Here is a 12,454-nt window from a genome sequence, read left to right as displayed (position 1 = left end):
CCTCTGGAGTGTCCCCAAAACATGATGCTGCCACCGCAATGTGTAATGGTTGGCATTTGAAATGTTAGTTTTTCCACCACAAATGGCATTTTGCATGTAGGCAATAAGTTCAACGTTTGTAATCTGACCAGAGCACCTCTGTCAACAGGTTTGCTGTGCTGTTGTCGTTTTTTTTGCTCATGGCAAAATAAAAACCTGATTGGTTATGTTGTTTCTCACCTATAATTTTCTTCTTGTCACTTTTCAGTAAAGGCTTAGTACACAACTAATCCCATCGTGTGTCAAATTTGCTTCAGCAGAAGGAGAAAATGCTGGATTTGTGTTCTGTTTAAACATGTAGATGTAATTAAAATGTAAAGGACCAAAATATGTCCACACAACGATATATATCATGATTAGGTAAAGAACACCCAGGCGCAGATGCAGCTAATGCAGCCAAAATTATTTAATAAAGCTTTAACAGAAACTAACGGAGATGACTCAGTCCAAGAACTCAAAAATACAGCCAGGAAAATTGTGATAGGGAACCATAAGTTGAGCAGACGAACCAGCACTGAGTGAAAAGAAGCCAGGAGTATAAATACAGAGGGTAGAGTGAGCTGATGAAAGAGAAGCCAGGTGAAGTGATAGATGTAATTGGGAGCGGGTGTGATCAATAAAGGTAGGGAGCAGGGGATGAGGAGGAAAACATAATCTAAGCGGAATGCAATAACCTACAGTAAATAAGCAGACTCTAAAAAAATAAACTAAATAAAGACAAAAGACAGGCAGGCAAACAAAGATTTAATAGAAACAACAGTAAAGTCACTAAATCCATAAACAATGGAAACTCAAAAATGTGTGATCCACACAGAGCCCTGAGGATCATGAGTATATTGATGGCTAAATGCGGCTGTATGACGATTGATGTTGACGAAATGGGAAATCAGGCCTAACTTCCAGTACTTATTTGCCAGAAATTAGGTGGGATCTGTGGGCTCAAGTCCAATTTCCATTAAGAGGTCCAATGACGTTAAGCCTTTGGACGAATACTTGTCCTGGTAACAGATTTTCAAACCTGATCTGTGGAGTTCTGCAGCTCCTCCAGAGTTACCATGGACCTTTTACCGGGTCTGACAGTTGGGTCATGTGGTCATGGCAGTTTTGCAGTGGAGCTTAATCTATTGTTTTAGATCTTAACCCTGCTTTACGCCGCTCCACAACTTTCTCCCTGAACTGTCTGCTGTGTTCCTGGGTCTTCATGATGCCGTTTGTTCTCTAACGGTCAAACAAACCTCTGAGGGCTTCACAGAACAGCTGGAGTTAGATCAAGATTAAGGTGTTGATGGACTCCATTTGCAAGTCAACGACGCCTGAAGGCAGTTCGTTGCACGGGATTTTATTTAGGGGCATCAGGAGAAAGGGGGCCAAAGACAAATGCCACCACAGTTCATTGTAAAACTAAACAAAAAAAAAATGTTTTGTAAATGCAGCACATTGCAATGGTTTATCACACAAAGTCCCAATAAAACACAGACGTTTGTGGTCGCAGTCATCAGAGGAAACTTCTCCAATTATTAATTTATTTTCCATTTTTTCCAATTTCCAATCAGTAAAACTTTTACAGCTGATCGAGTGATGGACTAAAATGCCGTTAAACTGCCAACGCCATGATGTCAGCCCGCGCTGAAAGAAAACCGCTCCAGCTACTTTGGCATCCAACTCTGATAAACCCTCCGGCCCCTGAAGTTAACCAGAGCGGAGCCGAGATAAAGCGCATTGTCTCCCTGTCTGTCTCTGTCCGCTGGCGGCTCGCTGAGAGGGCCGCGCCATTGAGAACCACATAATGCCTCCCTCCGCACGCAACAAAGGCTCCCTCAACCAGATGGCAAATTAGTAGCAATTGTTCAGAAAACAATGCAGACGGCTGATGACAAACGCTCGGCGTGCGTGCAGGAGACAGAGGCAGGATGTCGTTCGGACAGAGGTTACCATCAGCGTTAGGACCCCGCAGGGGCCGCAGTTGTTGAACGCGCACCCACCACGTTCAGTCTGCTCCAGCAGATGCACAGACTCGTTATTGGTTTTGTCTTTTTGGGATACACATGAGGTGATGCTGATGGGGCACAGTTTTGAAGCCTTGTCTTGAAGACCACACTTCAGCTTTTTTTTATTTTTTTATTTATTTTTTTTAAATCAGACGCTGTGACCAGCTGTGTGCTTTTACGAGAAGCTGATCTGAACATTTGAGGGTTTGGCCATTTGCTCCTCCGCTGGAATGAAGCAATCTGTTGTTTCTGGCCACATCCACCGGTTTACTTATGACTTCAGCAACGGAGCCGGTGACACGCTGCTGACACACCGAATTTGCATGGGGCTGAGGAAAAAGATGGCAGGAGCAGCGACGGATGACCAATTGTACCGCTTCCTCTGTGGTTGTAGGAATTTAGGAATTAAAATGGTTGCTTAAGTCCCCATAGAAGTTTCCAGATTTCTCTTTCCCCCGTGCAAATTGAAACGTGAAAAAGTGTCAGTGTTTTGGGCTGGTGAGTCGTTACAATGGGCGCAGAGCGAGGTGAGGCAGTGGTGTCCTGAATTATATTTAGAGAAAGAAGAGAGAGGGGGGGGGGGGAAGAAAACACCAGAGTTCTGCTGAAAACCACAAAATGAAGAGGCCGCAGCTTCTGTTCAAACAAGCAAAACCGAGCGAGACTTATTTTAGCCTGGCTGCTGAGCCGTCCAGGACACACACTCCTGAAGCCAACAGCTGCAGCCTTCACCAGAACCACAATCTATTACCATTAGGTAATAAATCCAAAACAGGAGACGCTGCCAAGAATAACAGCCATAAAATAGAATAAGATCACCCTATTTAAACGTGGCTTGCTTTCGGGGTATGCAATTAGTTTTTATTTTATATGGCACTCTGCTCAGGCACAAAAACCAAAGAGAGGAAATATTTAAAAAGGAAATAGACTTTATAAGCGGTGTGAGAAGACTGAATGATGAAGGTGGTCATTATTTCTTAAATTTCTCTCGTAAACATGCGTTATTAACAAAAGTTATGGTTCCCTTTCAAAAGTGTCCCTATTGCCTACGGTGTGGATGTGCCTCTGAGGTGAAAGAGTAAAAATGTTGAATTCTTTTAATTCATCCCCCAAATGTTTCCCCTTTCACCTGAGTTGATATCATCTCAGAAATATGCCGTTAAGTTAGAAAAAAGTAACAAGAAACGGAAAAGTTTAGTTATTAGAGTCCCGCACCCAGGCTTATAATGAAAGGTTGAGTGGAAGGAAGAAATATGGTACAAAAAGCTGCACAAGTAACATAACTGCAGCCTTGGGAAGACCGACTCGAAGCCCATTTAAGAGAGGACTTCCCTACGTATGGACGGAGGCTGGGGTCAGAAATTACAGATGTATTGGGGTCACTGTAGCATTGTGTTCAGGTATTCCTTAAACAATGTCAGAAGTTCCCTTCACTAATGAGAAAAAGGATCTTTTAGGATGGGAGTAAAGTTTGAAGTCTATTTGAAAGTCAAGGAGTGGAGAAGCACAGAATCCAAGTAGCCTGAGATCCATTGTGAGGTTTCCACAGTCAGTGATCTGGGATGACATGTCATCTGTTTGAGTTGATCCACTCTTATTTGTCTAAATTCAAAGTAATTTCCCTTCAGGACTTGGCACATGCCCCTACCATACCTCCTTTAACGGCTACGGCATCACTATCCCTGAAGGACCATCAAACTGTCTTGACCTATACCCCAAAGAAAACCCGTGGACTATTGTCAAGATGAAGATGAAAGACACCAGAGTTAAGTTTGCAGACAAGCTAAAAGACGCTTTGTGGGCTTCCTTAACGCCTTAGCACAGCCACAGGCTGATCACCCACATGCTATGCTGCACTGATGCAGGGTTAGGGTACATGTAAAAAAAAAAAAAACTGGCCAGTTATATACTGTAAGTAAACGGAGATGCTTTTCATTGGGGAAACATTTTTTTATCAAATCATTTCTGTAATGGGCTGGTGTAATGTTGCAATTTTCCAAGGAACACATTTTGGGAATTTTATTAGCTGTAACACATAATGGTCATATTGAACTAAAATAAATTAACTTCCGATTGATAGTCTAATTTTGTTAAGATACACCTGTATGATTCTAAACCAACACAAGCACATCGACTTTTTACAATCATTAAATATCTAGAGTAGACCTTTCATTTTGGCCAGTGAATGGGTATGACATTGTAGGAGTTGTCTCTGAAATTCAGTTTACTCCAGCGTGAGCAATGGATTCATCAACGCACTGAGTGACTTTCAGTAGAGAGCAGAGTGGCTTTTTTTGAGCTAGTACTCTGATTCCTAGTTGTGCGGACTAAACACCTAACCTCAGTCTGCATTTAGACTTAAATGTTATTTAAGAAGTAGTAAGAATGTGATGTATTTAATCAGGGAAAGAACACTTCCTCTGCAGGGTTGGTACTCACATGAAGCCAGATGGTCATGACTAGAACTCTTATTATTCAACTATAATGAAAACTTTTTCAATTTGTTCAGGTCCTTAACAGTATCAAAAGATAGATAATTGTTTATATTATATATCATATTTCCTACAGATGGCCTTATATTAGATTCACAATACTATGGTATGAAAGAGCTCAAAGATCGAAGTGCCTAGGTCCTGTGGCTGAAAACAAAAAGCCCAAATCATCATCCTTCCATCACGGTTCTTTGCTGTTGATATGAGGTAATGATACATTGTTTGACATTTTACAGACATGAAGCTGTGTGTTACAGTCACTTAACTTTGACTAGATGTATTTAAAGGACATTTAGTGACGTTCAGGTTATAAACGTAAATTTTTCTTTCATGTTAGCTGTTTGAATTGCCGTTGTATAAATAAACTGACTTGAACTGAGCGTGTCATTCTCATTCAGTATTTCTTTTTAAATCGTACTAACTCGAGCTCTAACATTTACTTTGGTGCTTTGGTTCTGGAGACTCTTAAATGTAATTGCTTTGTTGACGGCCATCCTAAGCCTGGGAACAGTTCAGCGGCTGTCTCATGAATAGTCCGTATCACAGATGAAGGACTAATGCTTGAAAGTGAAATTTTTGACATTGACCAGATTGATGGGTAGTAACAGTGGCTTCTCCCAGATCAATGCTGTTGTCTTCCCTCCTTGCCCTGGGTTACACACACCTATCAGTGGATTGAAGCAGAGGAAGAAAATAGAGAAAAAGATCAATGTAAAGAGCCGTGTAGATTCTAGACCAGGTTAAAAGGATACAACATTGGTGTAAAATATTTACCAGTCAGTTACGAGTAGCAGCTTTTTGCCTTCAAAACATCTATATAAGCACTGAAAATCAGAGGCGGCTTGAACTCTCTTAAAGACTTTATCTTTCTTTAAAACATTTTGTGATATTTCAGAATAAAAAATTAAAATCCTAATATGTATGTGGATGTGTTGTTCAATTTATGTTGCCATTCGTTAAATCTCACAAAGACAATCGCTACGACTGTGTTGACAATGGAAAACAGAAGTTCACATTTGAAAAGATGACATTTCTAGTGATCAAATGAATGTGTTCCTCTCACACTCAGAGGACATCAGGTAATGGAACAGTTATCAAGGAGGGTCAGAGACAATAAACCTCCTCGTTATGATGATCACTTTTTCATTCATAAATCCTCTGCCACACATCCTTCTTCAGTTAGTGTTTCATTTGGGCCCTAAAAGTCTCCAGACCTGTAGAAGTTCCCTCATCCTCTTCATTTCTACAGAATTTATGAGATGTACTCTATGGTAGGGCTCGACAATAAAGGAAAAAAAGCATATCGATAAAACATATAAATCACATTGATCTATATCGATAATTATCAACTAATTCAAAACATACATATTAAGTGCAGCCCTGGCCATTTTATGCTCTTGCTTAGCGACTTATTTGTAAATAAAGAACACACAAGCACTGAATTAAAACGCAACCCTTTATTCAACCAACTTTTTACCAAAACTGCAAGTTTTTTTTTTTTTTTTTTAAAGAACCTGTGCTCTCTGAACTCTTTGAAGGGGACAGAGCTTGGTTCCTGGGTGTTTGTGATTGGTTGGAAGGATGTAATGACTGTAATATTAACTTACATGATAGGCTGGAATGCAAAAGGTAGGAAAGCTGTTCTTCTATTGAACTTTTTATTGACCTTTTTTTTCTATCATCGATATACATCTATCGATCGATATATATTTTTATTGAATTATCGTCCAGCCCTACTCTATGGACTTCAGGTGACAGTGCTCCGTTAAAATATATCTCTTGGATTGATTTTTCCATCTTGGACCCAGTCGGAACCACACCACATTTTTACCTGTACCTAAGGAAACGGTCCAGTGGAGCTCAAACACCGTAAACAGAAACACCTGTTACTAACAAACCAGCCCTTTCAAAGACTACAGACCTCTTTGAACGAGCCCACCTTCTCGCTGTCTCCTTTAACAGTGATTTACAGCCGGTGGCTCGGTACGAAACTTGATAAATAGTCGGCTAGCAGGTACAGAGAGATAGAGAGCGACGTGTCTGCATCAACGGTGGAAAAAACGAACCTCCGGGGGAAACGGAGGGAGGCGACATGTTTGAGCATGTCAACATAAAAGCAGGTATAAGGAGCCTCTCGGCACATCCTGGCACTCCACTTCCTGCCATTTGTTCTCCGCCTATGAGAAAGAAAGGAAAAAAAAAAATAACCTGAAAGCACAGGATGTTGGATCGAGACATCTCTCCTTATTTTAGACACATTGACTGCAATTACTGTTTGATTTCCTGCTGGGACAACTTATGAGGCTTTCCCTGCTTCTGCTCAGTGTTTCTGAAGCTCTACCTCGCTTACAATTGCTGTTTTTAGGATTTCACCTGTTGAGAAAAACAAACATCGCCATGTGAGCTCCCACGCACACTGGCTTCTTGTTTTTTTTTGGCTTTTTTTGACAATATTTCCCTATAATTAAGTCATTTTGTAGGCATTTAGCTCATCAGTAGCAAAATAATAGATGCAGACGGGCTGATAGGACCATGCCAAGCTAGAGCCCCAGAGTGCATTTATTCTACTTTTCCTCTCAAAATATCGCTTGTCATGTTTTTGGTTCAAACTGAGGTAACTTCAACGCGAAAAGAAAAAAAATACATCTTTCAACACCATTAATCTGTCCCAGCGCTCACATTCACCCAACCACATTCAAATCCACCGCTCCAATCAAGCGGCAACAATCGATTTACCAACAACAATGCGCCACTCCCCGCCCGCCTCGCTGACATCTGTAATGATAGCTGAGCTAATGCAACAGCTTCACCCTTCATCTGCCTCGTTCTCCTAAGACACAGATTAATTTCAGCTTGACAGATTGTCGAAACCCGTTCTGCTGCACAAGGTTACCGAGGAAAAGCTGCTATCGAGAACGCGTATGCACCTGTGTGTGTGTGTGTGTGTGTGTGTGTGTGTGTGTGTGTGTGTGTGTGTGTGTGTGTGTGTGTGTGTGTGTGTGTGTGTGTGTGTGTGGTTTCCTTCGCTGGCTGCCAAAGCCACTTCCTTAAACATGTCAGATATAATCCTGCTATTGCTGGAGGCAAAGAAGTGGAGGCCGACAGGCAAACAAGCTAGACTAAGGAGGCTGATAAAATGTTCTGTCTGTCCAGGTGTGATGGTTTCCACTACTGTATCAAAGGGAAGGTTAGAAGAAAATGCAGAATTACCCTCTTCAGACCCTTTGCCCGCCACTTTTAGAATGACCACAGCTATATTTTAATTTTTTTTTTAAATACGAAGCCACAGTGGCTGTGGATTGTGAATGTGAGGGGCTCCTGTCTACTGGGAGAGTTTCACTTTAAGTGGAATACCACAGAAGTCAACAGTCCTTTTACTGGAGTCCGACACTTAGCTCCTTTTTCCTGTATAGTTGCTTAACATATTAAGAGCAAGCTGTATCCTTATTACTCAGAGGAGAGTTCCTGGAAGAGCTGCATGAACTGAATCACAATAACTGCAACATTATTGAGCCTAATAATCAAATTGCAAAGGACTGCTTGAATGCACTATTTGGCTAGCTATTACATTCGAAGAACAGTGCGTGTTATGTTCTGCAACCTAACGACGTTTGCCTACCCAAGTAGGTTCTCACTGTCCTGAATTGCCCAAACCTGTTAAAAAGCATTTGCTATATTACATATTCTGTTTTAGCTTCCTTGATCAATACTGCCATTGTGTTTTTGTTCTTTTTGTTTATTTGGCTTTGGACGAATTTTGATCCTCACTCCTTTTGGAGATTTGTTTTTATTCAGTACATTTCCAGCTCAATTAGATTTAGATCTGAACTTTGAAAATGCCTCTCTAAAACCCATTGCATTGTTTTTCAATGATTTCAGAGGTGAACCTGCTGGTGGCCATTTGATCGTTGTTCTGCTGCGTAAGCCAACTGCGCTGAAATTTACCAATGGATAGCTGGGCTTTCTCCAACATTCTGGTAAAGAGAAAATAAATCCATGAGTTATAGCAAGTCATCCAGAAAATGAAGAATTTCCAGACCATCACACTACCACTTCTGTGTCTTGTCTTGTCTTGGTTTTACCTTCTAAAAAGTTCCTATTTTGTTTTATCTGTCTACAGTTTTTTTTTTCCAGTATTGGTTGTCATGATGTTTTATTTTTTATTTTGACAATTGTAAGATTGTCAAGAGCCTGTAAACTGATCTTGACTGAGGCAAGTGAGGTCTGCAGTGGCATAAATGTACTTTCCCCATTTACATAGATTTCCAAGCAAACACTCCTTGAGAATATAAAAGTGTGCAAGAGACATTAGAATAATTTACACTGTCTTTTGAATGCTTAGTTCTTGTATAGACGTAGCCAGGTCTTTGCAAAAACAGAAAATCTCACCCACATCATTTTTAAAAAATAATATTGTGCACACAGGATCATTTTCATCCACACAAACCATGTAAATTCACCACTGACCGTTGTTTTACACATGTCAGATGCATAGGGGGCAGTGTATTGCAAAGCTAAAACCTAGAGTCCTTCAAAATAAAGGTGATGTTGAACAGCATTGTGCCTGGGTAAAACATCTGACCTCCAAGCACTTTTTCTTCATTGCACCTCAGCGTATTGGAGCAGCTGGGCTTGTAAAAACAGAAATAAAAAGCCTCTGAACCAGCTGTAATGTTTATAATGCTCCATGTAGGCTTTTACTTTGAAGTCTCGATATCGAGGCGAAGACAAGAAATGCTCTGCCATGCTGAGGTCAGTTGAAAATAGACATGCCATAGGTTAATGAATTTGTCTAGTTTAACATTGATTAGTCATGCTGTAAACAATGAATCACTACAACATAGAAATTAGCACCTCTTTGACAGCCTTAAATTCTTACTCCACTGTATAGCCAAACCTATAACAATGGCCGCACATGTAACATAAGTGCCTTGTGGTGCGCCGGACCCTAAAACTCCATCTCTGTACATAAATGCACGTTCAAAAAGTTTTTAGAAATCTCCACTTTGGCTGGAGTTTTGGAAATCATTTGTTTTTAGAGATATAAAACAGCGTTTACATGTGGATGAAAGGCCTAACTGCATAATAACCTGGTGTAATAACCATAATAACTGTAATAACCTGGTGTAATAACACTGTAATAACTGTGCAATAAGTATCAAATATACCCTGTGCGATAACCATTGCAATAACCTGTGCAATAATCCTGTACACTGCAATAACTGTGCAATAACTATTTGATATTTTGATATTTGATATATTTTTTCCCCATCCACTGTATATATCTGAATGTACTGTATGTACCTCATACACCTTTTCCTCCTTTGTGCACCTTCTGTTGTTTATAAGAGCCGATGTCACAAGTAAATCTCTCCATTGTGACATCAGTAAAGTTCTGTCTTATCTTATCTTGTCTTATCATAAAAATGTATCTGTTTTTGCAGATATTTGGCTATATGTGGATTAGGCCTGAATCATATGAAGAACCTGTGGAGCCAGTACCATGCTGTAAACATGTAACAGACTATGAACTGGGCTTGTGGGTTATTTGATTCTCAACAGGAGGTGATAACCTTCACAGCTTTGGTGAAGAAGCTGTTTTTACTTATATGGAGTTTTTTATTTAATGTTTATAAATTGTTTAACTGATGGAAGTTTTTGGGTCATTTTCATAATAAAAGAACAGTAAGGTTTATCATTCATAAATACATGCTTGTTTTTGTTACGACCTCTAAAGTCAAAGCAGCAGCATGTAATTTGTGGTCTTTGTCAAAGATGAAATCTGTGCATATATAAATCTATATCATGTGTTTGTCTGCTCTTGTGTGCAGTTTACATGCATCTCTTGCTCTTTCACAGAGGTAAAAGGGAATAGATCCCCTCTCTGTAAACAACACAGAGGCAACGATAAAAGGAGGACGTGACAGGCTGGCAGGAAAAGATAGAAGATGCTGTCCTTAAAATAAAGAAGCCGGGTTCACCATCCCGTCTGTCACTGACTCCAACCTGCCATCTCCTCTGTCTCAGATTGTCTTCTTGGTATCCCGTACCACTCTCAAGCTGAATCAAAACTAAACAGCAAATGCACTAATTCAAAGCTGTCTCTGTTATTGCAGTGCAAGAGGCACAACATGGGAAATTCTGAGACGGGTTTAAGAAGACAGTGATTAAAAGAGAAAGTTTTGAAAAAAAAATAATGTTAAACTTGTGCAACAAATTTTGGATCATACAAATGAAGTGGGAACATTATATATGTTTTTAGTAAATGCAGGAGTAGCATATAGTGGACCTAAAGCAGTACCTGATATTTAATTTAAAAAGCATAGAAATTCTGTAATTCAAGTCAAATGTATTCAAAATGAGTTCAGTGTACAGAAAAATTGACCAAAACACGAGGCTGACCACGAGACTTGGTGGGCAAAAAGGGGAGGGTCAACGATCGGATCCAGAGTGAAACACCAGTAGATAATCCTTTTTTTGTTTATTTGTTATATTTAGCAGCCTTAAGCCCCTCTTCTGATGCCGCTCTGGGCAACTGCCCATGTTATCCATTTCTAACGGCAACACTCACAGTTAATGTCATAGTGCTTAAATTGCTAAAAATGCCTTTCTTTCCATTCTTAAATACCCTGTTTGTCTCTTAATTATCTTTTACTTATACTAAATTGCGGTCCCAATCTGTTTTTTGTAAAATGCATTCAACAGAAACTGCTTTGCTTAAGGTGTGGAGTTATATCACGATAGCTGCAGACACAGCCTCTAGCAGGCTTAAAAGTCTAACAAGACTTCGGCTAATTTCATCAGTGTCTGTAGGTGATTTTTCCAGATTTCTAGGTAAGAAACACAAGTCCATTTTTGAATAACTGCACATGTGCAAAACCACCGTATCTGCTCTTCCGCTCCTCGGGGGGATCAGGTGAAAGAATCTCTCAAATACACTCTGGTCTTATTTCTTTCCTCTAAGCCATTCCCTTACTCATAAACTTGCACGACTGTTTGCTTCTTGTGACTCCAAACATCCTAGTAAGATGAGAATTTCTTGGACTTGAGGTCTTATCTGCTAGTAAAAGTGTCAATATAAATCCAACTGTCTCAGATTCTACTGAGCTGTGTGGGGTGGCTTTTTTCTCTTGGCTATATATCAGAGGTATATTTACTAAGGGTTATCATACCTAGATAATCAGAAATGTGAAACCTATCCTTGAACTGTGCTGCTCTTCATGCATCTTGTTAAATAGCAAATAAACAACATTTGAAACGTGGAAGTTTTTCCTTGCATAAGTACACTAGACACAGAGCATACCTATAGCCATGTTACCTTTCTTTTAAAGTCCCTGTGTGTGTTTAGGGTAATATACTGGCTTTTCAGGACTTCCATGGAGCTGTATTACAGTATTAACAAAGCCTACCGAAGCATACATCACCTTGCTATATAATTCACTCTTTCATAGCGGTTCAAAAAACAAACCTTAACTCTTCTAAGTAAGGCTAGAAGCAACATCTGTCAATAAAGTGTAACTGAAGAGTTTGGTTACACAGCTGGCTGGCTGGGAGCCATGTCTCCGAAGACATCAGAGGAGGAAGAGTGGAAGAAGGGAGAAAAAAAAGACAAAAATTAAGAATTTGGTTGTTTTCCTTTGGCCAGGCCCTTCCTAGCTCGAGCTGAGCAGCAGCTGTAAACGCAGCCGTTAAAACAAATCGAGATGCCAAGGGCTATTCTGCACACACCTCGGTCCAACTGCACACACAAACACAAACCTGCGGCATTTCTATCCTGAGTTCATGAATCCAGTATATTGTCCTTTGTAGCTGTCTTTATGTACTGGGTATGTGTGTGAGGCCTGTGATAAACTAGAATGTCGCCTCCTCCATCAGTGAAAAAGTGGATTATAAACCACTTTTTTTTTACTGATGATCAGAAATAATGCAGTGGTG

General features: G+C 40.1%; 1 long non-coding RNA gene across 1 annotated transcript in view; it reads right to left on the bottom strand.

Annotated features, from left to right (window-relative positions):
- Nucleotides 1-4,205: 4,205 nt before the first annotated feature.
- Nucleotides 4,206-12,454, bottom strand: part of LOC118556919 — a 48,063-nt gene continuing 39,814 nt past the window's right edge. Inside the window, exons 3-4 of the long non-coding RNA XR_004927490.1 lie at nt 6,586-6,696; nt 4,206-5,183 (exon numbers count right to left, since the gene is read on the bottom strand). This is a non-coding gene — a long non-coding RNA (uncharacterized LOC118556919). The remainder of the gene's footprint in view (nt 5,184-6,585; nt 6,697-12,454) is intronic.

This window comes from Fundulus heteroclitus, chromosome 21, assembly GCF_011125445.2.
Source record: "Fundulus heteroclitus isolate FHET01 chromosome 21, MU-UCD_Fhet_4.1, whole genome shotgun sequence".
NCBI classification, from domain to species: domain Eukaryota; kingdom Metazoa; phylum Chordata; class Actinopteri; order Cyprinodontiformes; family Fundulidae; genus Fundulus; species Fundulus heteroclitus.
Note: the sequence above shows the minus strand (reverse complement) of the source record. Positions and strands in the feature narration are given on the sequence as shown.